Source organism: Danio rerio, chromosome 22 (assembly GCF_049306965.1).
Source record: "Danio rerio strain Tuebingen ecotype United States chromosome 22, GRCz12tu, whole genome shotgun sequence".
Classification (NCBI taxonomy): Eukaryota; Metazoa; Chordata; class Actinopteri; order Cypriniformes; family Danionidae; genus Danio; species Danio rerio.
Genome location: NC_133197.1, coordinates 35,729,232 through 35,756,849, shown reverse-complemented (window position 1 = coordinate 35,756,849; position 27,618 = coordinate 35,729,232). Strand labels below are relative to the sequence as shown.

At 38.6% G+C, this 27,618-nt stretch overlaps 1 protein-coding gene and 1 long non-coding RNA gene across 6 annotated transcripts in view; one reads left to right on the top strand and one right to left on the bottom strand.

The window, feature by feature from the left end:
• Positions 1-27,618, top strand: part of grm7 (glutamate metabotropic receptor 7) — a 376,391-nt gene that overhangs the window by 83,063 nt on the left and 265,710 nt on the right.
• Positions 21,886-23,270, bottom strand: LOC137488973 (uncharacterized). Of its 2 annotated transcripts, none has more exons than XR_012397907.1 (5): positions 23,195-23,270; positions 22,882-22,921; positions 22,553-22,580; positions 22,316-22,375; positions 21,886-22,004 (listed from the first exon to the last, which is right to left on the bottom strand). It is a non-coding gene; the product is annotated as an uncharacterized lncRNA (long non-coding RNA). The 2 variants fall into 2 exon arrangements; XR_012397908.1 differs by having other exon boundaries at positions 22,316-22,369.

Below are 27,618 nucleotides of genomic sequence, written 5' to 3'. Positions count from 1 at the left end.
ACTCGTTGTAGAAAAAAAATAAATGAATCCAACAATCTTCATCATTGAGACACTTGTACATGTAGTAACAGAAGGCTCATACTGAATGGACTTAACTTAAGCATTGTCTTGGGTGTGCGGCGGTTACAGCTGAACTTCAAACCGGCGCGCGGCCGCACAATCCTTTCATCACACAATACAGCTGAGACAGTGTGCAGATCAAATTGCCTACACAAGCAGTTATCAAAACATCCATCATTGTGGAGTATCTATTTCTAGTAAATACACTTGGCTCTGCTTAACAGTAAGTCTAACTAAACCAGTTTGAAAGCAAACTTTTTATGAACGTTTACTTCGCCCTTTTTACGAAAACGACAGTAATAATATGGAGTAATGAAATATTGGTGCTGGCTTTCATCAGACAATATATGTGATGCAAAATAAATAAATAAATAAATAAATAAAATAAGGATTCTAGCCTTCTGTAACTCAGAAGACCACAATAAGCTACTTTGGATACTAGAAGCATGGATATTACAGATATTTTATCATTAGGGATTTATGGTCAGCTAGAGTTCTAAAGAACCCTTTCAAAGGTAAACCTCTATTTAAGGATTTTTTTGTTCTAAAGCATTAATTTAGAAAGTATTGCACATGTTTTTTGTTTTGCTGATTTTCGCAGCCTGTTTGAACTTAAGTGGGTGAGCAGTTCAATCTGTGCTTTTGAAAACGCTAATAGTTGGGTTTAGGGAAGGAGGAGGGTGGGTCAGTCGATTGGTCAGTCAGTCAGTCAGTCAACAGCGGCGTCTGGTGGATTTATACGAGATCAACAGGCATGAATGGCACTTGTGAGAGAAATTTAAGATCTCAAAAAGTATACGCAGCGGCCTCTGGTGGGTTCGCAAAAACAGTAATAAACATTGCTCCTAAAATGTATTTGCCACTCTCCAGTAATGTATATAGGGGTATGTTTTCAGAATGAGCTTGGGTTGAATGCTTGACGTCACCTATTCAAAGTGAGTGGGAGCATTGACGTGAAACTATATTGATCATGTAATCTCTACTGGTATGTTTATTAAATTCTATTGTTGAAATGTCAAAACCAATAAATCATAATCGAATATCTCGCCAAACACACTGGAACCTATAAAATTGGCCGGATTTAATAGTTAAAAATGTGATATTTTGTAAGGTTTTGACTAGTATTTGTAGTGGAAACCATTAGAATGCCTGTGATGATTACTATTTATTTATTGTCTTTTATTGTGTTTTTTGGTGTTAGTTTGGACTTGGTTTATTATTCATAATCTTTAAAATACACATGGATGTCTTTTAGGATAAATATTTGAGATCTATATATTAATCTTTGATATTTGGCATTTTTACCCTTTCCAAGGACCTTTCAATTTTATTGCTTTGTTTTTTTATGTGAATAAAAGCAGTAAACAGCCAGATCAGTATTTGAATGAATGCCCAAAAATAACAATTGTGGGCAAACTATAAAACTTTAATGCTTCCCTACAACATGTTGCCAAGTCTGACTATTTTCACTCAGCTCAGCAGGCTGAAGAAGAGTATCTGGCAGAAATGTTGTCACTCTTATGAGCTGAATAAGCTTTTGAGGCAGTGGACTGGGTGTCTGCGTGTTAACCGCTGCCAAAATGACTCCACTTCACTTACTATAATGGCTTCAGGGGTCCAAGGTTGGTTCAGTCAGACACACTTCATGCGCCAGGTTGTAATGTATTATTAATGTCAACGTAGCATGTTGCACCTTGAAGATTATAGCAATTTGTTCAAAAGATACACATAAATGTTTCTAGGAGTGGCATATGCTAGATGGTGTAAGGCGAAAACTCAAACATGTGGTCAAAGTGGTGGTTGGTTGAGTATTTAACCTTTGAAAACCAGGTCAAATGCTCTAAATTTGTGTAATATGCCATAATGACCCAAACGCCACAGTCCATTTGCTCAATATAGTTGTGCTGTGCTGTGCTGTGCTGCACGACAGAATAGCAACACACACATTTCAGGTTGAAGCTTCGATTGTAGAGAGATTTGTACTCCAAATCAAAATGCTGTCTTTGTTTACTTTCAAGAATAATTACTCTGACAATAGGTTTAATAGATAAATAAATCAATTGTTGAGAGTGATAAGCTTCAAGTTTTACAGTGGGTTCAATTATGACCTTTGAAAATTCATTCATTTATTCATTAATTTTCTTCGTCAGCTTAGTCCTTTTATTAATTTGGGGTCGCCACAGCGGAATGAACCGCCAAGTTATCCAGCAAGTTTTTACGCAGCGGATGCCCTCCCAGCCGCAACCCATCTCTGGGAAACTTTGAAAATTCAGTTAAAGTATTTTTGTGATTCACTGTGTACAATGTATTAAACATTGTGTGCAAATGTAATCTTGATACCTTTAGTATTGAATGGGATAAACAATTTACTTAATTTCAGATTCAGAAAATGAGAAATTTATGAATTCCAATGTAAAAAAAAAATCTAATATTGAAAACCTCTGGGAAACATCCACACACACACTCATTCGCACTCATACACTATAGACAAATTAGCCTACCCAATTCACCTGTACCGCATGTCTTTGGACTGTGGGTGAAACCGGAGCTCCCGGAGGAAACCCATGTGAGCGCAGGGAGAACATGCAAACTCCACACAGAAACGCCAACTGACCTAGTCGAGGCTGGAACCTGCGAGCTTCTTGCTGTGAGGCGACAGCACTACCTACTGTGCCACTGCGTTGCTTATTTATTTAAAATGTCTCAGTATTTATTCAAGAGTTTGCATCTGACTTTGTTCAGTATGTACTTCTAATTGAAAAAGAATGCTGAGTAGGGGGCGGGACTTTCTATTTGGGCATCATTCACTAGTAGCAAACTAATGGAATCAGGGGCGTGGCTAAGAATATTGTGGCTGAAGCACAGAAGCAAATCATCAGACTTTGAAGATTACCAAAGAAAGCAATTATGATTTCAGGTGGTACGGTGGATCAGTGCTTAGCACTGTCACCTCACAGCAAGAAGATTGCTGGTTCAAGTCCCGGTTGGGTAAGTTGGCATTTCCGAGTGGTGTTTACATGTTATCCCTGTGTTTGTGTGGGTTTCTTCCAGATACTCCGGTTTCCCCCACCGTCCAAACGCATGCACTATGGGGGAATTGATGAACTAAAATGGCAATAGTGTATGAGTGTGTGCGACTGAGAGAGTGTATGGGTGTTTCCCAGTACTGGGTTGTGGTTGAAAGTGCATACGCTGCCTAAAACATATGCTTGAATAGTTGGTGGTTCATTCCACTGTGGCGACCCTTGATAAATAAGAGCTGAAGGAAAGTGAATGAATGATTATATACCAACTGCTTGATTATTTCTTCATGACTTTCGCAGAGTTTCAGTGGAGAGATCAAAATCTCTCAGATTTGATGAAATATATCTCCATATGTGTTCCACATACAGTTTTCCTGTGGGTTTGGAACAACATAAGGGTGAATAAATGATGACAGAGTGTTTAGGGTGGACCAACCTTTTGAAGCTGAAACTGCGGGGCAGTGTGGATAAACTGAATCCAGCACATCTGTAACTAGTACACCGCCATGCCTCGTAGAGCTAATGTTCCCCTCAGGGTCTGTTGGAAAGGGATTGTGTTTGTTTGCCTTATCTTTTTTTTTTTCCTTTGCAACACCATTTCGGAGTGCAGGCGGTGATGATCTGCTAACTGCGGCACTATTATGAAATCATATCATGTCATCAATAACGTGTCAGGCTTTTCACTGCTGCTGCCATTCGTGCCTTCAGATGGAATCAACAGATGCGGATAATGTTCATTCCGCGCATTATTCGGCTGTTTATTTAGACTTTCAGCCTCATTTCGCAGCATTGAATGGGAAGGGAGGATCGGAAACAATGAACGGCTAGAAACCAAATAAGCAGAACCTCTGGGCACAAAATGTAGGAAATGGAGAACCGCATAAAACGCAACGGCAGTTTATATGGAAATCTTTATGGCTTTATGGCAATGCTCTGTAATGCATTCGTATCCTAAGGTAAAAGAGGTGGTTTAGAGCCCTATACAGTATCATAAAAGATGACTGCATCAGAATTGCCCAAGGTGTGTTTAGCAGTATTTCTTTATACCTCCACCAATACTCTGGAATGAAGAAGCTGGTAGCTTTCAGACCATGAGTGTGGGTTCCAAATGAATTGGTTAAAGGAAAAACAAAAAATTCAAAAGTTTAATAGTTCAGCTCATTGACATTACACTATCCATTGTTAGGCCTGTCACAATAATCAATACATCGACTTATTCAACACCTGGAGATGACATCTACGATTTTTGCCATTGCAATATATATTTACAAATTCACAAATAACGTTAAAGCAACCGTTAATGACACCGGAGAGGTAGAATGTAAATGTAAAAGTTTATAATTAGACATTTAGCTAATAAGACATTTAAAAGTATACATTACTGTACCTGGCAAAAGTCTTGTCGTCTATCCAAGTTTTAGGTACACCAGATAATAACTTGACTTCTAGTTGAACATTGGGTATCAGAAGTGGCTTATATGAAAGGCCTCTAGATTACGCTTATTTAAGCACAATAGAATATGATCATGCCTTGATTTTGAATGATTTCATTAGATATGCAAGGTCTGACTTTGCTTACACAAAGGTCTCATCACTGTACAGAAATAATGTCCAGTACAGAATATAAAGTCTTGCTGCAGTGGAAACAGAATGAATATTTTGTCTGACTCCATCATGAGCTTGGAGGACTGCATCCATACATCTCTGCAATCACGGTTTATTAAAGTCATCTGGAATGACATAGAAAGCGTTCTTGCAGGACTCTCAGAGTTCATCAAGATTCTTTGTGTTTATCTTCAACGCCTCCTCCTTCATTTTACCCCAGACATGCTCAATAATGTTCATGTCTGGTGACTGGGCTGGCCAATCCTGCCGCACCTTGACCTTCTTTGCTTTCAGGAGCTTTGATGTGGAGGCTGAAGTATGAGAAGGAGCGCTATCCTGCTGAAGAATCTGCCCTCTCTTGTGGTTTGTAATGTAATGAGCAGCACGAATGTCTTGATACCTCAGACTGTTGATGTTGCCATCCACTTTGCATATCTTTCGCACACCCCCATACTGAATGGAACCCCAAAGGTTTGATTCATGAAAAATTATATACATTTAAAGTTCAATTTAAAAGTACAAACATTTTGAATCAGAACATTCTATAAAAAATTGTATTCAAACCATTTTTTTTTGTTATTTACTTTGTGATCGCTACTTCACTTCATATGACATCACAATTCAAGAGTTCACACTTAGCTGATGATTGATTATAAGCAAGTTTGGCATGCTGTCCCGGGAGAGAGCCCTGAGCTCGAAGGTTCTTGAGCCCTGGGCTCCCTCCCGTTTGGAGGAAGAGAGGGGAGCCTCGAGCTCAGGTAGATCTCGACAACTCCCCTTTTTATAATAGCTAAAGATTAAGATTGAAGGCTATTAAAAGATATGCTGCATTATTAGATTACCTGTATTGAAATTTAGATTTAACGATTAACTTGTTGTACATGTTTTTGGAATGTGGGAGGAAACCGGAGAACCCGGGGAAAACCCACGCAAGCACGGGAAGAACATGCAAACTACACACAGAAACGACCACCGGCCTGTTAAGGAACTAGAACCAGTGACGTTCTTGCTGTGAGGCGACAGTGCTAGTCACTGAGCCACCGTGCTGCCCTATGGAGGAAAAGGTGAAAAGGTAGGGGTGGAAGGGGGGATTCTTCAAATCGAAGATGACTGTAGTGAGAAAACCCTGGCTCTTTATAGTGGTTAGGAATGGCCTGATTGGTGGATCAAGCATGCTAATGCAGGACCAGCCGTGTTCAATCATAATCACGTGCTCCTCTCGAAATTAGTTTATGAATAAACTTCACTTCAAGAGTTCACACTTAGCTGATGATTGATTATAAGCAAGTTTGGCATGCTGTCCCGGGAGAGAGCCCTGAGCTCGAAGGTTCTTGAGCCCTGGGCTCCCTCCCGTTTGGAGGAAGAGAGGGGAGCCTCGAGCTCAGGTAGATCTCGACAACTCCCCAAAATGCTCCGCTCGGGACAGCAGCCGCATATTTGAAGAACCCCCCAAAAGGCACAGGAGATTAATGCCATATCCGGCTGCTGAAAAGTGATACAGAAATAGCTTGGAGGAGCAACAGAGACTGGTGTGGGTGTAAAAATTAACTGAAAGTGCTTATGTATGACTATGTGTGCTCCCGGGCTCTGTTAATTGTAAGGACCAGCGGGAGAGTGAGTGGGGTAAGTGTAAAGGTTTAAAACATATGTGGTGAGTTTCGTAAAGGTTTAGTATAGTAGTGATGGAAAATAAAGCTGTAAGGTTCTGCGGAGCTGTAGCTGCAGATGAGAAGCGGTTAACTGATTAACCGCTTTGGCAGTCCAATGGGGAGTGTGTCAGTAGTGGTATGGATAAATGGTAGTGTGCGTGAGCTCCGGTGGAGCGACACTGCTGCAGCAGTGGTGCAGGGGGGATGAAGCTCGGCTGAGCGTCTCTGCGACTGCAGAGGTGCGATGGTAGTCAGTACTAAGGGGAAGAATACGCTTCTGCAGCAGCGTTTTAACTGCTTTAGCAGTGCTGGGAGTGACAGAAGTGGTATAAGTGTAATGGAAGTGTGCATGAGCTCCAGCAGAGCGTCACTGCTGCAGCAGTGTTGCAGGGGATGTAAATGATGCTCGGCTGAGCGTCTCTGCTGCTGCAGAGGTGCAATGGAAGTCAGTATTTGTAAGGGAAATACGCCTCCGCAGGGACGTTTAACTGCTTTAGCAGTGCTGGAGAGTGTATCAGTATTGGGTTGCTAAATGAAAGTGTATATGCGCTCGCTGAGCGTCACTGCTGCGGCAGTGATGTGGAGGGGAGTGATGCTCGGCTGAGCGTCTCTGCGACTGCAGAGGTGCGGTGGTAGTCAGTCCTAAGGGGAAGAATACGCTTCTGCAGCAGCGTTTTAACTGCTTTAGCAGTGCTGGGAGGGACAGAAGTGGTATAAGTGTAATGGAAGTGTGCATGAGCTCCAGCAGAGCGTCACTGCTGCAGCAGTGGTGCAGGGGATGTAAATGATGCTCGGCTGAGCGTCTCTGCTGCTGCAGAGGTGCAATGGAAGTCAGTATCTGGAAGGTAAATACGCCTTCGCAGAGACGTTTAACTGCTTTGGCAGTGCTGGAGAGTGTATCAGTAGTGGATTGCTAAGTGGAAGTGTATATGCGCTCGCTAAGCGTCACTGCTGCGGCAGTGATGTAGAGGGGAGTGATGCTCGGCTGAGCGTCTCTGCGGCTGCAGAGGTGCGGTGAAAGTCAGTTTCTAAAGGGAAGTGCGCTTTGGAGAGCTGATTAACAGCTGTGTAGCAGATAGGAATCAGACACAGTAGAGCGACTCTGTGGCTGCAGGGGTGCATAGGTATTCAGAGTCTGGTGCATTATATGTGTGAAAGCAATACATGTTCCCGCTAAGCCTTTATGGCTGTATTGTTGCGGGGAGTGTGGTGATGGAGAATAAATTGATGCTACAATGCAATGTAATTAAGTGGAGCTGCTGTAGAGGTGTAATTGTAGTCAGTATGGAAGCAATACGAGTTCCCGCTACGCCTTTACGGCTGTATTATTGCGGCGGAGTGTGATAATGGTAAAATTTTTTGAAAAGTGTACATGTGAGCTTTTAAAGAGCTTCACTGCTGTGGCAGTGGGAGCTTGGGGCTACCCCTGTGGGAGTCCGAGCTGCGGAGAATGAGTGCAAGTGAAATTAAAAAATTATGAAGAGAAAGAGAAGGGAAGTTTAATAAAATAAAAAGGAAAGTTTAGTAAAAATGAGTCCTATGCAACTAAGACAGAAAGTAGGAAGAACAGACAGAGTCGTGCTGCTTGGAAACTAGGTTGAAGTCTGCAACCGAGAATCAGCTGGGCTTCTCTGAGGAAATATTGGCTGAGGCAAATTGAGGATTTAGAGGTGTTAGAGGACCAATGACAGAGTTTATATCTGTTGTTGGAAGACTGTTCAGGCAGGGCGTCACTGCTGCAGCATTGGTGCAGGGGAAAAAATAATCTCAGCAGAGCTTCTCTGCAGTTACAGAAGTGCAATAAAATCAGTGGTGCAGAGAATTAAGGCTAAACAGCCGTCTCTGCAGTTGCAGCTCAGGCAAAGCTTAACTGTTGCAGCAGTGGTGCAGAGGGAGAATAAGGCTCGGCAAAGCGTCTCTGCAAGAGCAGAGGTGCAGTGGTACTCAGTATTAGAGCCTCACACGGAAATACTAAGTACTATTAGCAGTGATATTTAGAGATGAAAGTGAAAAAGGGGCTCAGCTAGAGCGTCACTGCAGTTGCAGTGATGTTAATGGGGTGTATAGTTAAGTGGAGCACCTAAACAGTCGATATTAGTAAGTTTTGAGTGCTCCCGCAGGGACGTTAAATACTGCCTTTAGTGATATGTAAAGATGAAGGTGAATAAGGCATATGCTAGAGGGTCACTGCGGTAGCAGTGGTGCTTTGGGTGTGCAACTCTGCGGAGCATTTCTGCGGCTGCAGTGGTGTAGTGGGCCAGTATGGAGGCAACTTGTGCTCCCGCAGAAGCATTTACTGCTGTATTAGTGCGGGGAGTGCAACGATAGTGGTATTTAGAAAATTTGTAAGTGTATGCAAGCTCATTTAGAACGTTCCTGTTGCAGCAACTGAAACTCAAGACAACCCCTGAATTGGTCGGAGCTGTGGTGAATGAAAGTGAATAGAAGTATAGGATAGTTTAAATTTGGAGAGAAAAAGTTAAAGCTAGAAAAACAGGGAAGGGTAGTGAAGGAGCTCCTATGTTAAATAGGAAGGGAAATAGGAAGGAAATGACGGAGTCATACTTCATACCCAATAATGCATGATGGTGGAAGTTGGCTGGAGAGGATCGGCTGGGCTTCCCCGAGGTGGTATTGCTCTTCTGTGGTGTAAAAATGCTAAGAGGTTTAGAACCAGGGCCGGAGTGGGACACCTTTTCAGCTCTGGAGTTTCAAGCCTCAGACCAGCCCACCTCAGTTCACGACTGACTATATTAAAATAAGTAAATAAATATTTCCCAAATCAGTTTCTAATGGCACTGTCATGTCTTTTTTTTTTTTTTTTTTTTTTTTTTTTTTTTTTTTTTTTTTTTTTTTTTTTTTTTTTTTTTTTTTGAGAAAACAGCTGCTTTAGAACTTCAAATGTTCTACAACCCTAACAGTATTATATGTCTTATCAAAAAATGAAAACACTAAATTACTCTAGCAAGGATCGAACCCAGGTCCGCAGCGTCTTAACCTAACGTGCCAACCACTCGACCACAACAAAAGAGAAATGTTGTGGTAAAATAATGAATAAAAAGCTGTGGTCAAGTAAATGAATTAAAAAAAGTGTCACTGCTGAGAGCAACAGATTCTGGAGCTAGGGACACCGGCCCTCGCGGCCAAAAAAAAAAAAACAGACCGGCCCACCGGGAATTCTCCCGGTCCTCCCGATTAGCCAATCCGGGCCTGTTTAGAACAGGTGTGTGGGGGAACGGATATCATCCTGCATCCCTTCATCCTGCGAAGATAGATCAGATATGGTTAGGTGTATCGTTGGATTGAAATGTCATACTTAGTTCAGAAGACTTAAATTAAAAAGGCTAGTGTGAATATGGCATCGAGGGTGTGGGCTATGTGAGTGGAAAAGTGTCATTTGCAAAGAGTGTAAATGTATTTAGAAATGGATGTGGAGTGTAATAGGTTGGATGAGGGTCAGCTTCTGCAACCAGCTGACATGATCTCTGAAATGAGAAAAACAAGAGAGAATCAGAAATGACATTACAACATGGTACATGTATGGCAAACACAATGAATTATTTTAGCTGATAACCATGCGGGGCGTCTTAATAAGAGCATGGGCAACTAAGTGTAGAAGTGCCTTTGTTAATGCATGGTACGAAGCCTCATTGTCGCAACGAGCAAAGATAGTAGAGGTAGGCATTTGTCCCTCCTAAGGATGGCATATTAAATGGGAAATCTGCTCGTCTAGTGATCCTGATGTACCTCTTGAAGACAGGGTAGGTGGAATTATAGTGGAGTTTAAACCCCTTGGTTTGTATCTAACGCAGAGTCAAATGATGAAACATCAGACATGTCAGAAATGTCCTCCTCTCATTCGTGGAAGTCAAAGCGGGAAGTTTGTTTCTTTGCTGTTTTCACATCTAACCAACTTGCCATTATAAGCTTATGGCTTATAAGTGTATGGACATGAGTCACTGGGGCATATTACGATTGGACTTCTATGCCTAATGCGTTGAATGTTTTTCAGTAGCAGAGTAAACTTTTTAGAAGTTAAACTGCTATCAGATGTGGCAGTTTTTTTTTTTTTTATTTTTTATTTTATTTATTTATTTATTTATTTATTTTTTATTTATTTATTTTTATTTTTTTTTATTTATTTTTTTTTTTTTTTTTTTTTTTTTTTTTATACATTTTATAATTATTTATTTATTAATTTATGTATTTATTTATTTATCATCTGCCAACATCAAACCCTGAACTTAAAATTAATGTCACCATTTAGTAGTAATTGTGTAAATGTAATGATAATCATTCATGAGCTTGTCATGAGAGAGGGTGGGACCATCTCAAATTTTTGAGAGTTCATTGGATGGTGACGCTTCTCCTTTCAGCTATTGGCTCGAAGGAGTGTCAATCAAAGTTGCAGAAAAAGGCTGGCGGCCATTTTGTTTGCCAGAGAACTAGTGTTATGATTGGAGACGCTACTCTATTGAATGCACCACAGCGACTAGTTTGGAGGATTAACGTGAATGTTTATCAATGTATGCATAAGTTGTGGACTGATGTTTTAAGGATTGGATTGTCTACAACCTTGATTGAGAGGTGAGTCATTCTATTCACACTAGAATCATCCTTTAAAGATGGATGTTTAATCTTAGTTGTAGTTTGTGAGGCTTCCCCTTAAAAAGTGTCATGTATGTTACCGCTGGTGCACCCCTAGAAGAGAGTTCAGCTTGAATCGCAGGCATCGAGAGTTTAGGCAAAGTTCATGGATGGTGATTGAGTTTTTACTGTGATCTTGTTGGAGAATTGGGTTGAAGACACAGAGATTGCATTGTGTGAGGCAATTGAAGTAGAAGGTTGAGAAGTTGTAGTTGGATAAGTTGATGTAGCTGGAGAAGTTGATGTAGCTGAGAAGTTGTTGGATAAGTTGATGTAGCTGGAGAAGTTGTTGTTGTTGTTGGAGAAGTTGATGTAGCTGGAGAAGTTGATGTAGCTGGAGAAGTTGATGTAGCTGGAGAAGTTGATGTAGCTGGAGAAGTTGATGTAGCTGGAGAAGTTGATGTAGCTGGAGAAGTTGATGTAGCTGGAGAAGTTGATGTAGCTGGAGAAGTTGATGTAGCTGGAGAAGTTGATGTTGCTGGAGAAGTTGGTTGTTGCTGGAGAAGTTGGTTGTTGCTGGAGAAGTTGGTTGTTGCTGGAGAAGTTGTAGCTGGAGAAGTTGATGTAGCTGGAGAAGTTGATGTAGCAGTAGCAGTAGCAGTAGCAGTAGCAGTAGCAGTAGCAGTAGCAGTAGCAGTAGCAGTAGCAGTAGCAGTAGCAGTAGCAGTAGCAGTAGCAGTAGCAGTAGCAGTAGCAGCTGATGCAGAGCAGTGTATTCTTCAAATCGAAGATGACTGTAGTGAGAAAACCCTGGCTCTTTATAGTGGTTAGGAATGGCCTGATTGGTGGATCAAGCATGCTAATGCAGGACCAGCCGTGTTCAATCATAATCACGTGCTCCTCTCGAAATTAGTTTATGAATAAACTTCACTTAAAGAGTTTTACCTAAAATATATTTTAAAGTTTATTTTAAATAGCACACATCCTTCCTTTACACCGATCTTTGGTCTGTATTTAATTTTTAATCATTTAATTATACTAATAGTAGTTTTAGTTCAGCTTAGTTTAGTAGGTTAAACAAAACTATTAAATATACCACTATACCAGCCTATGGTTAATTGTGTTTGTTGATTTTCATTCTGGAGTGTGATGTCATACGGCACTTGTCCTAAGATACCCATCCATGGCTCCTGTTTGTTCTCAGTGGTCAGCCTTGAGCTCCTCATGCTTCACTGATGGCAGAAGAATCTTTCCTGGCGGGATGTCTGTCCTTCTCAATTCACTCCATCTCCTTCTGCCACTCCCTTTCTCTTCTCATTTCTCATATCTCATCGACATGCCAATCACACGTTTGAGATATTCCACAATCTGCCATATACACACACACACACACACACACACATACACACAATAAATGTAGTTTTAGATGTTTGAGCTTGGCTAGTCTGTGCTGGTATAGTATGTCTGGTGAATATTGATGCCGGCAGGCATCTCGCCTGTTTCTGGCTAATGGCCACTGAATGTGTCATGTGGCTGTTGGCGGGAGGTTCCGGAATCATCTGCTGTTGGTTAGCTGAGCTTCATCAGAGCCCAGTTGCTTTGGAAACAGTGATAGTGGCTTCTTTTATTAGAAATAAGCGTGTTTGATCTCACAAACAATATGCTGTGTATTGAAGTCTCTGTAGGTGGGTTTGTACTGACACTAGATCTGATCATACCAATATAAGTATTGGATTATTACTAATACTACCACTACATCACCATACTGATATAAATACTGTGCTATTTCTAATACTAGCACTGCTTCACCATGCCAATATACACTCATCAGCCATTTCAATAGGTACACCTTACTAGTACCGAGTTGGACCCCCTTTTATCTTCAGAACTGCCTTAAAGGGCCATGACATCCCCCCACTTTCGGCTAAAGTCTACTTCAGAATTTTTTCAAAAGATGCATGATTAATGGGCGTGGAGCTCCGCGAGCATCGGGCAGGAGTGGGCGTGGCCAGCAGGGGAGAAGGGGAGCGAACAACTGTTGTTGTCAGTTAGCTCACAAACTGAGACACAAACCGTGAGACGCATGAGTTTATAGTTCACAAAGTTAAAATGCAAAGAAATAAACAGTAATTTAATGCCCTGCTACATTTGTTATTCCTAATTTCATATACACATAACCACAATTTATATCATTATAAAAAGCTAAGTGTGTTCATGTAAACACTATGAGGATTCTCCCTCGATCCCCGGGTCTAAATTATAGATCTGTATGCAGACTCAGTGCAGCAGGTCTCCTGACCTGCCTATTTTAACCATTAGCCCTGCTGGTAATATAAAGGATTTAGGCAAACACAGCAGCACGGCGATGTGTCTGAAAGTGAACGAACTCCTGATAAAAGTCAACGTCCGCCATTCTCTAATTCTCGTGCTGCTCTCCCGACAAAAATGTTTGCAGCACACACAGCTTTGCTGTATGATCGGCCCTGACAGGATCGCGTGGAAAAATCATACAACAAACCCCGTGGATCATGGAAACAAACACATACGAGCCTTCATGAACGGCTACGTGCCGTTGATCTGTGTCTCACAGCTTGCTTGAAACTGGCAGGTCTGCCTTCGGAAAGCACGTGCTCTCATGAATAATTAAGCAGCCGGCTCTTCTCATAGGATAAGAAAACTCCGCTATGAATAATAATGAGAAACCGACGCGTCATCATTGCACTTGCAGTGCTGCGCTACGTCGCCGATTTTGATCCCGCCCCAAAAATTATTTTAAACCCGGAAGCTGAAATTAGCAGACAAAAGCTCAAAATTATCCAGTTTACCCCACAATTAAAGCTGACAGGTGCTAACATTGTCTTAACTGATGCTCAACACACTCAAATCTGTTAATATAAAAAAAAAAAGTTCTCCAGGGTGTCCTGAACCTTTAATCCTCTGTGGCAGTGTTTCTCAACTGGTGGCTCGCGACCCAAAAGTGGGTCGCGGGAACATTTTCATTTTCGCAGAGTGTGTGTTAAAAAAAACAACAAAAGTTATATTTTTAATTTATTTTGCGTATACCGGACTTTTATTTTGAAATGCGTGCACAACAACCCTACCATTTGATATGTGAAATTTCATTGAATTATTGCAACAAAAATGTCAAGCGCAAGTACGACCCCGAATATGTAAAGTATGGATATGTATATTGACGACAAAAAAGACTTATAGCTTCAGTGTCATATGTAGTGAGGTGTTCTCATAAGAGAGCATGAAACCTTCTAAATTAAAACCACATTTAGAAACCAGAAAACATGTTTTATTAACAGTTTATTATTAACAGTATTTGTTGTTTTTACTTTCTAATATTTCTATAATTTGATCCATTTTGTTAAATGACAGCAATGAAATAGTGTTTATTTGTAAGTCTTGGTGAATTTCTTATGATGCATCTGTCACTACTTGTTTATGTTAACAAATAAATACAAATTAAGTTTAATTCCTAAAATTGTATTATAGTTCCTAAAAGTTTGGGTCGTGGCTTGATGACCATGTAAAAATGTGGGTCCCATGGCCAAACCAGTTGAGAACCGCTGCTCTATGGCATAGATTCAACAAGATACTAAAAATATTTCTCAGAGATTTTGCTCCATATTGACGTAATAGCATATACTCAGGTAGGCTGTGGAGTTGACATGATACTCAGTTGGTACTAATGGGCCAAAAGTGTGCAAAGAAAATATCCCCCGCACCATTACACCACCACCACCAGCCTCAACCGTTGATACAAGGCAGGAGGGATCCATGCTTTCATGATGTTGATGCTAAATTCTGACCCGACCATCCGAATGTGGCAGCAGAAATGGACGACTCATCAGACCTTTCAGAGAAAGGAAACGTTTCTCCAATCTTCTATTATCCAGTTTTGGTGAGCCTGTGTGAATTGTAGCCTCAAATTCCTGTTCTTAACTGACAGGATTGGCACCCGGTGTGGTCATCTGCTGCTGTAGCCCATCTGCCTCAAGGTTGGACGTGTTGTGCGTTCAGAGATGCTCTTCTGCATACCTCAGTTGTAACAAGTGCTTATTTGAATTACTGTTGCCTTTCTATCAGCTGGAACCAGTCTGGCCATTCTCCTCTGACATCAACAAGGCATTTGAGCCCACAGAACTGCCGCCCACTGGATATTTCCTCTTTGTCAGACCATTCTCTGTAAACCCTAGAGATGGTTGTGCGCGAAAATTCTAGTACATCAGCACTTTCTGAAATACTTAGACCAGCCCATCTGGCACCAACAACCATACCACATTCAAAGTCACTTAAGTCAGCTTTCTTCCCCATTCTGATGCTCAGTTTGAACTGCAGCAGATTGTCCCGACCATGTCCACCATGCATTGAGTTGCTGCCGTGTGATTGGCTGATTAGAAATTTGCGCTACCGAGCAATTGGACAGGTGCACCTAATAAAGTGTAAAGGGGTTGGACAATGAAACTGAAACACTGGCCAATTTAGTGTTGAAGTTTTGTGCAACCTGGTGCCAATCTTTATTGATCGCACATTCCACCAGTACGAGCGCAGTGTGAAGGCTTGATTAGCAGAGAAAGAGCACAGTTTTGCTCAAAATATTGCAATGCACATAATACTATGGGTGACATATCAGGATTCAAAAGAGAACAAACTGTAGGTCGGCCTGTTTCCACCAAAACTCTTTAAGGGGAACTCAATAGGGTCAATTAACATATCCGGGCTGCTATAGCCAAACCTTTAGTCATCTTTTTTGATGATGTCAGTTTGACAGCTTCAGCCAAAATATTCTTAACCACGCCCCTGTTATCGTTAGTTTGCTATGAGGGAATGATGCACAAAAAGAAAGCCCCGCCCCCCTACTCAATATTCCATTTCAGTTGAAAGTACATAAAGATACTGAAAAGTCTCAACAACTCATTCACACAGACTGTACACTAAACATGTACAAATCCGTATTCATTTTAAAGTCATACTTAACTAAAAACAAGATTCTTCACAACTGTGTGTATCATAGGTTTGAAATTAGTTGTCTTGCCCGCTTTATAAATCAAATGTGTGTTTAAATCTCACAAATAGAGCATTAAATTAAAGTAAATGTCTTCAGCATCCGTGTCATTGACAGTCCGATGAGAGCATGCGGCTCAGTAATTAGCTTGAGCTGGAAAAGAGAGCCCTCTCTGGAGTTTTACCACCTACTGCAGGACGGCCGGGCTCAGTGACAGGACCAGCTGTCTCTCTCCCTCCACTGGCAATGGAAATGTGTCCCTCTCAGAGAGAAACAGCCTGTCGGTGAGCAGACTTTTGCCCTCCATCGGATTCAAACTTTTCATTTAGCAGTGCTATTTTAAGACACTTGACATTGGAATAAACAGGACAACTATAACAACAACAACAACACCAATAATAATAATAATAATAATAAAAACAACAATAATTAATAATACTAAAAATAACTATCCCTTGTAGATCACTGGAAACACTCACTAGCACCCTACAATTCTGCCACGGAGCTGCACTACATTTCCTATCAGGCACTTCACTCACACACCAGTTCCGTATCACACCTGCTTACGTACACACAGCATGAATGTCAAAATGGACTGATGTCCTGAACTATTTATACACCACACAGCACGTGTCTTGTTATTCTGTAGCATATCAGAGTGTTCTATTGTCTAGCCTTGCCTTGTTTTTGACCCTTTCCCTTGTTTTTTTTAAGCTAAATGTTTAGCTATTTTGTGTAAAAAAAATGTTAATATTAAGAATTCAATTCAGTTCAATAATTTTGTATTTACATTTTGATTCAATTTTTGTTGTGTAGTATTTTTTAGTTTATTAAAGATACATTTTGTTTGCTAACATTAATATTGTTGATTTTATTGTTGTTGTTGTTGTCATTATCGTCATCATCGTTATTATTAAAATTATTATTATGATATTGTTATCATTTGTACTGGTATTATTATTAATTATAATATTACTATTTCCCAGCGATTGTGGCTGGAAGGGCAACTGCTGTGTAAAACATATGCTGGATAAGTTGGCGGTTCATTCCGCTGTGGTGACCCCAGATTAATAAAGGGACTAAGCCAAAAAGAAAATTAATAATAATAATAATAAAAATAAAAATATGTTTAAATTTTTTTAGTTATTTTATCTAAAATATATATTTAATTTTAATTTAATTTAATTTAATTTTATTATTTTTTACTACCATTTTAATTCAATAATTAAATAGTCATTGTAGTTTAGTATTTAAGTAAGTTTAGTTAAATATACATTTTATTTGCTACTTGTACATCAACAAACTAGCATTATTATTATTATTATTATTATTATTATTATTATTATTATTATTATTATTATTATTATTATTAATATTATTATTGTTTTTGTTGTCATCTTCATTGATATTATTATTATTATTATTTTATTGTTATTATCGTTGTTATTTGCATTATTATTATTATTATTATTATTGTTGTGGTTGTTGTTGTTGTCATTGTCGTTGATATTATTATTATTTTTTTTAAATAGTAATAAAATGTTTATGTTCAAAAATGTTTCATTTCATTTAAAATATTTATATTAAGAATTAAATATTATCCTATTTTTTACTTGCATTTTAATTCAATTATTGTAGTGTACTACTTAATTAAGTTTAGTTAAATATACATTTTGTTTGCTACTACAACAACAACAAACATTATTATTATTATTATTATTGTTATTATTATTATTATTATTATTATTATTATTATTATTATTATTATTATTATTATATATAATATGGACAAAGTAAAAATTACCAAGAATGCTTATAACATAATAAATTGATTAATTCTGTAAATATTTGGCCAGTAACTTCCCTAGTCTGATTTTTGCGGTGTTCACGCTTGCTTTGAAGAAGTGCCAGCGTGTTTAATCTCACACACTGTAATGTGACAGTAGAACCTACAACACTGTGATCCAATTACATAGTTGTCCTGTGGGTAAAAAGCTTGGCGCTGGCCAGATGGGGCTCAGGTATTGCAGTCAGTGGCCTCATGAGCCCAAAGCCATTTTTCCTTTCATTCAAAAGGGTAAAGATGGACACATCTGCCTTTTCCTAATTTCACAGTCTCTCCACCCCAACCCTCCTCAACCCTAAGGAAAGATGCTCCATTTCAAGGTGCACTTGTCTGGTTCAAATTAATTACAACAAAATATATTTTGGAGGGTTTTGTGTGGCATCAAGAATTGCAGCTTCGGGTGCATTTGTTTGCTTCCTTCTGATGGGTTTCATAGTAAGAATAGAAATGCAGGAGTCAAGAAGATATGTTTAGCAATGACCTGCAATGCATTAAGATGTGATTTTGGTGCCCAAGGACGGTCTACGATAAAGTAAACAGGGAAATTTTAGACCTGCAGGCCTTATGACTGATACAGTGAAAGTCAAAATTATTAGCACTTCTGTGATTTGTTTCTTTAGTTAGTTCTTTACACAACAACTACATCATTGGTATTTATGCATAGTGCTTTGGGTTTCCAGAGCTTTTATAGTCGAAGTGTGTTTGTGTGTGCAAGTTTGTATGTTGGAGATGGGTGACTTATTTTAAGCACTCCTGGTTCACAGACTGCAAAATAAGGAACAAAGCAGCCTAACTACAAATAGATTCATTTACATGGCCCTGAAATCCCCCTGCCGATAAAATGCGGAGAAAGCCGTGCTTACCTGGAAAATGGAACAGGACAGGATCTCAATTTGAAGAAGTCGGCAAAAGATATTTTAAGCCGCATCTTCCATTGTTTGTAATGGCAGAGCTGGCTTTAAAAGCGTTGGGATTTAGATACTCTGCTTGGTGCCAATTACTATTAAAGTGCCTGGCTGCATAAATTCAGCACAAAACGACTATTATTACTGCACACGTGGACACAACTTAAAGCGTATAGCTTATCCAACAGTTTCCAAAATAAATATTATGAAGTGGGGGATGGTTTTGTAACATTGCTAATGTTGTAATTTGGTTTTCTTATGGCGAATGACACTCAGGCAGCATAGCAAATTACAAAATTAGCGATGATACAGAAGCATGTTTCATTTAAATATATTTATGTCGGATCATGGATATATACATTAGATGTCGCCTACCCTGTTGTTGTCTATTAGAAGGAATGTGTCAATAGTGCCGCCATTTTAGTACAGGGTAGCGTTTCTTTGAAATGAATGCGGGACCAAGCTGCAGTGGAGGACTGTGGCCATCCAGAGCCAGATATTTACACATATACACATATATTTATGATCGGGAGTTGCAATTTCTGTTTTTTAATTACGAAAATTATTATTTTCCATCACTTTTCTACATTGATAGATACAGTCCCTACTGAAAAAAAACAGCTTAAACCAGCCTAGGCTGGTTGGCTGGTTCTAGCTGGTCAACCAGGCTGGTTTTAGAGGGGTTTTGGCCATTTCCAGGCTGGTTTCCAGCCATTTCCAGCCTGGTCTTAGCTGGTCAGGCTGGGAGATGACCAGCTAAAACCAGCTTGACCAGCCTAGCCAGGCTGGGAGCCCAGCCAAAACCAGCTATATCCAGCTTAAACCAGGCTGGTCAAGCTGGTTTTAGCTGGATTTAGCTGGTCAGTTTCCAGCCTGACCAGCTAAGACCAGGCTGGAAATGGCTGAAAACCAGCCTGGAAATGGCCAAAACCCCTCTAAAACCAGCCTGGTCAACCAGCTAAAACCAGCCAACCAGCCTAGGCTGGTATAAGCTGGATTTTTCTGCAGGGGTAAGTGATCGCACAGGCATTCCTGACAAAAAGCTTGTGTTTGTGTGTATGGAAATGTACTATCCACCCTCCTTGTTAAATTTGATCCAATCATGTCCTGAAACACACCCCTTTCCTGCTGTTACTTCTCATACTGACCTGACGGAGGGAGCGATTCGTTTGTGAATAATATGAACGACTCCTTCACTTAGCCGACCATCACAGCTTCTTGTTGCCATTTTCTTTTGCATCGTTTGCTGATTTTATTGAACTAAACTAGCATGAGCCGAGTATTTCGTGCGAGTTGGTGCTACTTTGCCTTATGGTGAATGCAGTAAGGCACTGTATTATCATCAATACCATTACCTGTTTAGCACAAAAGTTCAGAACATACAAAAACGTAAAAAACTAAATCTTACACTGTAAAAAATTTGACCTTAAATTCACAGTAAATTACTGGCTAATAATTGCATTACTTTCACAGTAAATTACTGTATGTAAATTCACAGTAAATTATTGTGAGGTAGTTCACAGTAATTTACTGTGGTTTTGTCACATTAAATTATTGTGAAATTACAACCATATATTGTAACTTTACAGTAGATAATAAAGTCTGTTACTGTGATTTCACAGTATTATCTTGTAGAATTAACTATATTTTACTGTGAATTTGCAAAACGATTACTGTGATTTAGCAGTAGGTTGCAGTTTAAATACCTGATTTAACTGTAAAGTTAAAGTTATATCCCGGATTACTGTAATTTAACAGTTTGGTGCTGTAAAATTTCAAAGCAATTTTAGGTCACACAAAAATGAAAATTCTATCTTGATTTACTCACCCTCAGGTTGTTCCAGCTCTGTTAAAAATGTTTTTTTGTTAAACACAGGAATAAAAATATCAAATATTCCTCTTTGTGTCCAAACAACCTGAGGATGTGTAAATGATGACAGAATCTTCATTTTTGGGTGATCTGAGAAGACTCTAAAATCAAAATAAAAACAAACACACATACATTTTACAGATTTATTTAACAGCTTAATGACATCTGTGTAAACATTTCAGAAAACTTTCAAAAGGTGAAGGTGAAGCCTCAAAAAATACTATAAGAACATATTCATAAAAAAATCTGACATCATATGTAGCATACATATAAAAAGCAGTGTGCTTTAGAGTGCGCTCTCTCTGTCTCTCATTATATATATATATATATATATATATATATATATATATATATATATATATATATATATATATATACACACATGAGAGAGAGAGACAAAACTTCTTGCTAAATTAGGCAGTCGTCTATTCAAGGTCAATCATTTTCCTGATAATTTTACACACTTGCTGGTTGATGTGTCTTCTCTGCTTCTTTGACTTCGTCTGTCTCCCATCTCCAAACTGGTGCCCAAAAAGCACCTATAAGCAAAAGGGCAGACAAACAGTTAGCTTCATTCAACACTACTGGGACACTACTGCTGCACTAGAGAGCAAAATTACTGTTAGCTCAGTTTGAACATGCTGACAATACTGTAGCTCAGTCAAACTGCAATCATTTAAACTAAAACATCTGAAAAACATTTCCTTCACAAACACACAATCAAGAACAGTCCAACAACAAATAGTGGTTTTAATGACCTAGGCAGAGCATTTTAAAACAGTTGATTTGATTTACACCTTCTGTTTACAGACTATAATCTAATGCTGGGTTCACACTTATTGCAAAGTTAACACATGCATCACAGCACTTGCTCTTGACTACTAGCAGGATGTTTCTTGCATCAAGCTAATTTTTTATGATTTAAATATTAGGAAAATTTTGCAAAAAAAAACTTGATTGAAGTGATACAGCACTTGTGTTGTATTCATTTCAATCAAGTTTTTTGCAAATATTCCAAATATTTTTCAACGTTTTTTGAGTTTCACTTAATTTGTGCTGCCCAGTAAAAATTTCCCACTATTTATGCATTTGCAATGACATGCATGTAATCCACTCGCCTGAATAGGTAACTTCACATATGGTATAAGAGCCCCATCCTTTTAAAGACAGCTTCCCCTCTGGTCTCCAGCACAGACAAACAATTTGTGTCTGCAACACGGCCCTTTATAACAAGGGGACAAGGGGAGTCATGACTTGTGCTCCTATACATTTCTTGTTTAACCCCCCCAAAACAAGCCCTCAGTTACAATATTTATTGTAGACATTACCTTAAATTCCAGAGTGCAAAAGGCATCTTCAGCATACTTCAGTTTCAGACCAGATTCAAAGTCAGTTGTGAAATCCAGGTGAGGTCCCATGACCACTCGACCCTCCAAGGAATAAGACTAAAAGGGGGAAAGAAGGACTAAATTAGAGGTGTTTGTGAATAATTAAATTTGTTTGTAGAAACAAAGTTGACATTCCATGCTCTGCCTATTAAAAACCAAGCAAACAAACACACATGCCCAATAAAATTGCTAATAAAAATAAAAACTATAGTTTAAAAAAATCTTTGTCTAATATTTACTACGACTGGAGGTACTGGTGGAACTTCTGGAAGAAGAAAAAGAGTTTGTACAAGAAACTGCTCACAACAAATCTGTGAAAAACCTGACATTTAAAAATCTAATAAAAATGAGGAAGGCATCAACATTACCTTTAATAATCAAGCGAGGGTTGATTGGTAGCATCAGTGTTTCAACATCAGTGGCTGTGGCTGCAAAAAAATATGAATATAATAAGAGTAGAATAAGACTCAACCTAACACACGCACACACTATATATATATATATATATATATATATATATATATATATATATATATATATATATAGAGGTTTAGATTGTGATAATGAATTTAGGTTATATTTGTGTGCTCAGAATTTACACTCACCTCACACTTCAGCTATTATCAGGTACACCTGAACACCAAAAAAAAATAAAAAATCTACAGTTAGTGACAATATACAATTAGTTCTCATTAGTAAATGTTAGCAATGCATTAACACCAGTGAGAAATATACAATATGTACTGTGTTAGTGTTAGTTTAAAAGAATACAACTGAATTGTATTATAAGCCTCATTAAATAAAACAGTTAAGACTTGTTTCATAATGAGTTTAGTTTATTTAACTAACTTAACGTTAACGTTACAGTGAACAAAATTAGCATACATGATGGTCACTAACCGTAACGTTAACTTAAGTGAAGGTCAGAGCTTACCTTAACGTTATAGTAATTTGACCTTTACTTCAGTCTTGTACTGAAACAGAAAATGCAGTTAACAAGAAGTTAATTAAAGAAAATTCCCTTTCTTTTTTCAGGAAATAACGTTAACGTTATGCTAATACCTCAGAAAACACTACAATCACCATCTGGCGTCGTTAATTTCTTGCTTTAAAAAAAGGCGCGCTTAAACCCTGTCCGTGCGAGTACAACTAAAGTACTCGGTAAATTCCTGTTAAATGACATGCACTATACAGAAATACACATACAACAATCATTTAACGGACAAGAGTCATATTTTAACACTTACCGAGGATGAACCCGTTGGGTGAAGAGACGACGGCGTTGTCTGTGGTGATGGCGCTTGTTTGCGGTCGAGTCGAGTCAGTTCTGTTCAATGAATCGGCTCCTTTAAGTGAACAGTAAAGAGTCGAATTCGGCTCCTTTAAGTGAACAGTAAAGAGTCGAATTCGCCTGAAAACGATTCCGTTTTGTATAATATTGTAAGACGCAAACATATAATTCATTAATATTTCATCATATTGCTTGGTTCGTGTACTGCTTGTACACGAATTGCTTGTTGATGACTTCGAGCTCATGAACATGTCTGATAAAATATCTGAATCTGATTCAATGTCACACGAGTCCTGAACCGAAGCAGTACAAGAGTAATATATTGATTGAAATATAAAGTTAATTATTTTCTTCGCCATTCAAAATATTACATATCTCTGACTTTAACAATAAGAATAAAGTTCGTTTGGAGTGTATTGAGAATTATTATTTTTTCCTCCCAGGATTCATTTCGCACCAAGCTGCATCAAGCTGTAATGGTGGATGAGAAGGCACATAATATTATAAATATTGCTTGTAATATGTAATGAAATAAAGTTTTAACACTTTTTCATGCGAGAATGTAGTTCTTCAAAACTCAAATCTGTGGACTGTTAGTAAAGATTGTGTGTAATTTTAAGTGTGTTTTGCCGGTAGCGGAGATCTATGACCTCCAGGCGGTAACGGCGCTCATTACTCATGTATCCGCCGAGAGGCGCCTGTCTTCAGGCTAGACATTGGGACAATTGCCCCGTCTTCGATGGCTCTATATGCGTCCGAAAATGAAGTTTTAACTGTTTTTCATGCTAGAATGTAGTTGTTTAAAACTCTAATCTGTGGTTTATTTATATAGATAAAAAAAAAATAATTTATATATATATATTTAATTCTGAGATTAGTGACCTCCAGGCGATGACAGGTGCCCAGTACTCATGAAACCATCTAAAGCAGACATTTACCCTGACATTGAAATAATTGTTGGCTGTTTAACAGTCTTTGGTTTCATTAATTAATTACTTTTTATTCCAGTTTATTATGTTTTGGCTAAGCACACAGTTATGTTCATTAAATATTATTTCCTATTCTATGTTAACTGTATAAAATTAAATAAAGGTACAATCAAAAAGATGTTGGTAACCAAATCGTTTTGGGGGCTATAACATTCTGTTATTATCTGTTAAAAGTTCAATTGTATTAATTTCTACGTTGAGTTTAAAAAAGGTTTGAATTTCTATAACTAACGTGCAAAAGATATAGCCCTTTTCACAGTAATTTGCTGTAATCATGCTACCTGCCGTAACTTCACAATAAAATTATGAATACAACATATTACTGTGAATTTTTCAGTTAAATACTGTGAAGGGATACTAATGTAATTTACTGTGAAAAATTACAGTAACTTGTTGTGAAAACCTGGAAATTTTTTACAGTGTACCTATGAAATGTTCTGCCTTTGTGCTTTGTTTTTTTTTTGTTTGCTAATTACTCCACCCATACAACAGTGCTAAAATACAGCATCTTCAGGTAGTAACACTGTCTTGACCAGTGCCGTTGAATGACACTTGTCCTGGGAGCACTGCACAAATATGGCGGCGCTATTGACGCATGCTCAGGGTCCCTATGCGATATCTAGTGTATATATCTATGATGTTGGATAACGTCGGATAAGTAGCTTGTTTTAAGTTTTTGACTCTTCTAAAACATAGAAAATACCATAATATGTTTGCAGATATTTAAGAAACATGCTGAGTGAACATTCGTGTTTTTGTGAAAAACTATGCTGAAGTCAGATATTGGGCTTTGAACATGTGCATTCTGTGTGGTAGGCACTTTTTTCCAGGGGTTTCAGTACAGTGAAACCACTGCTTCGTCATCTGGTGGGCGTTGCCTATATGTGAATTTGCATAGGTCATGGATCATGCGCAGATTGTGAAAACAGCCGTTTGCTTCAGATACCTGTACGCGATCAGTTTTGCATCCAATTCCTTGTATATGCAGTATTTTGAATTAGCTGTCCTGATCGCAGGTTTTTCATGTGAAGTTAGTATATTGCATGTTAAACTACCTGTCAGATTACAATAATACTCTTATAACTTAGGATACCTTTCCTGATCTTAGGAGCTTTGTGTCAAATACTTTATATATCATATAGTGCAGTGGTTCTCAAACTGAGGGTCGGGGCCCCCCGAGGGGACACGGGACAATGAAGGGGGGTCACCTAGTTATTTCCAAAAATCTATTTATTTTTAATTAAGTCATAAGCATGCAATAGTATCTGGATGCAGCCTTTATGATGCAAGCTGAGATTGCATCCCTCAGCGATGCATTGTCAGACACAATGCACTCAATGGAGTAAGTGAAGTCACTGTGACAGGTAGGCTTATGGTTGGGGTTAGGAGAGCCCATTAAAAAGCATTTGATGCAGCTCAGATTGCACTGCACCGACTCTGCAGCCAGACCCCTCTCTAAGAATGACCATTTTTTATGCATAACCTATTGAAGAGAAAAAAAAATCGTTTATAGTTCCTATATACTATATTGTTACTATAGTAGCTTATAGTTCTATTGGATTGCGACCCCTGGGGTAATTATGCATTATATTAAAAACACAGCAATAGCGTCTGATGCAGCACATTGATTTTATAACTCTAGTTTAAAATTTCTGGTCCATTTACAGCACTCGCATACAGTTTAAAAAAATAAATGAAGAATAGACTTGGGTCTATTAGTGTGTGTGCACCATTGCATGCAAGGTTTCTGTATTTAAAACCACCTTAGAGGATATTTGGGGTCGCGAGTCACTGGCATTGTCATGTTGGGGGTCGCGGGCTGAAAAGTTTGGGAACCACTGATATAGAGTTACCTCAGATACCTGTACTGATCCCAGAGGTTTTGTGTATGATGGCTTTAATTAAAACTAGAAAATACATATATGTTCTGTTAATTTATTAACTAAGACTGAGTCAGAAAACAAATATCCATGGTTTATTACAGACAAATATGGTATTTATTTGTTTAAACAGGACTGATTACCATGTGTTAAACCACAAAAACAATTTAATTTAATCTAATGTATCACAACCATTAATATTAATATTGTGGTTTACTATGGAAGTACAAAAGCCCAGCGATTTTATTGTTGTAAAACAATGTTGTTATCAGTAAAACAGAGTGCAACGGAGTAAAACAAATGCAGTTTTACACTTCTAGTGGTTGTTGGCTGTTGAAGTCATTAAAATATAACATTTTAAACACACAAATAACCTGCCTGATTGTTTTGCCCTTTGTTATCCACTACAGTAGGTTCTTTATCCATCAGAGCTAACGTAATCCTTTATTAAAATGGCCACGCAAAAAAAAAAAAAAACAAACAAACAATATCCTGCGCGTAATCGGTGACCTCTTAATATTGTTTTTTAAGAGGGCGTTTTCCAAACACCGGCCACGCCACGCCCATTTTGCATTGTGGTAATGAAACCCCTGGAATTTAGTGCAATCCCATTCTGTGTCAGTACGTCAGTCTGTGTTTTGGTCATTTAACCCGCCCAATGCCAGTTTAGCCAATTATATTTCAGCACCGGTTGACAGTAGCAGACTCCAGAATGAGACACAGATTCAGAGTTCCACATGAGGTGTTTATTAATTAGCCAATAATATACATTTACAAGTGTAAACATTGGGTGAGTAGGTTACATTGTAACCTTGTGTCGTCACAACATGCTACGTGATGAGATACGCAGTGATAAGCAATTTGGTTGTTTGCACCAGACGAAACATGTCAGAAATGTAAATACAGCCATCCGGAAGCACAGAATAGAGCACTTACTGCACTACAGCGAAATGGTAAAGTTTATAATCTAATGAATACATATTAAACCTCTTTATCATGATTAAATGTAGATGCTGAATCACTGATATGTGTTGGTTTACACTGAGTCACAGTTCTGAAGCTCAATTTCAGATGATTTATTCTCCAGATCTGAGGTGAACTATCTGCTGGTGCTTCCAGTAGTATGGCAAAAAATGTCATGTGAAAGAGCATTCAAACTCACATTATTAGCATTTAACACTGAATAAAGCACATGAGGTGTACCTGAGCTGATCATTTTCACAGTTTTCTGTGGGTCAGTCGCAAGAAATAGAAGTGTCTAAAATATGCATTTCAGGTGTTGGTTAGAACAAAAACTCTTTTATCTTTTATATAACTTTAATATGGAAAATATTCCTTGTATCGTGTGGCGCTGCTTTTATTTAAAACACAACTTAAATCAGCCTTTAGGCTTGATAGTCAGGCTTGCTCCTTTTGATGTCGTCAATCTGGCAACCTGCACATGCTCGTTTTTTTGTACCAGGAGTGCAATACCTAGTTCAACCACTGGGTGTCAAACTTACATACTGCAT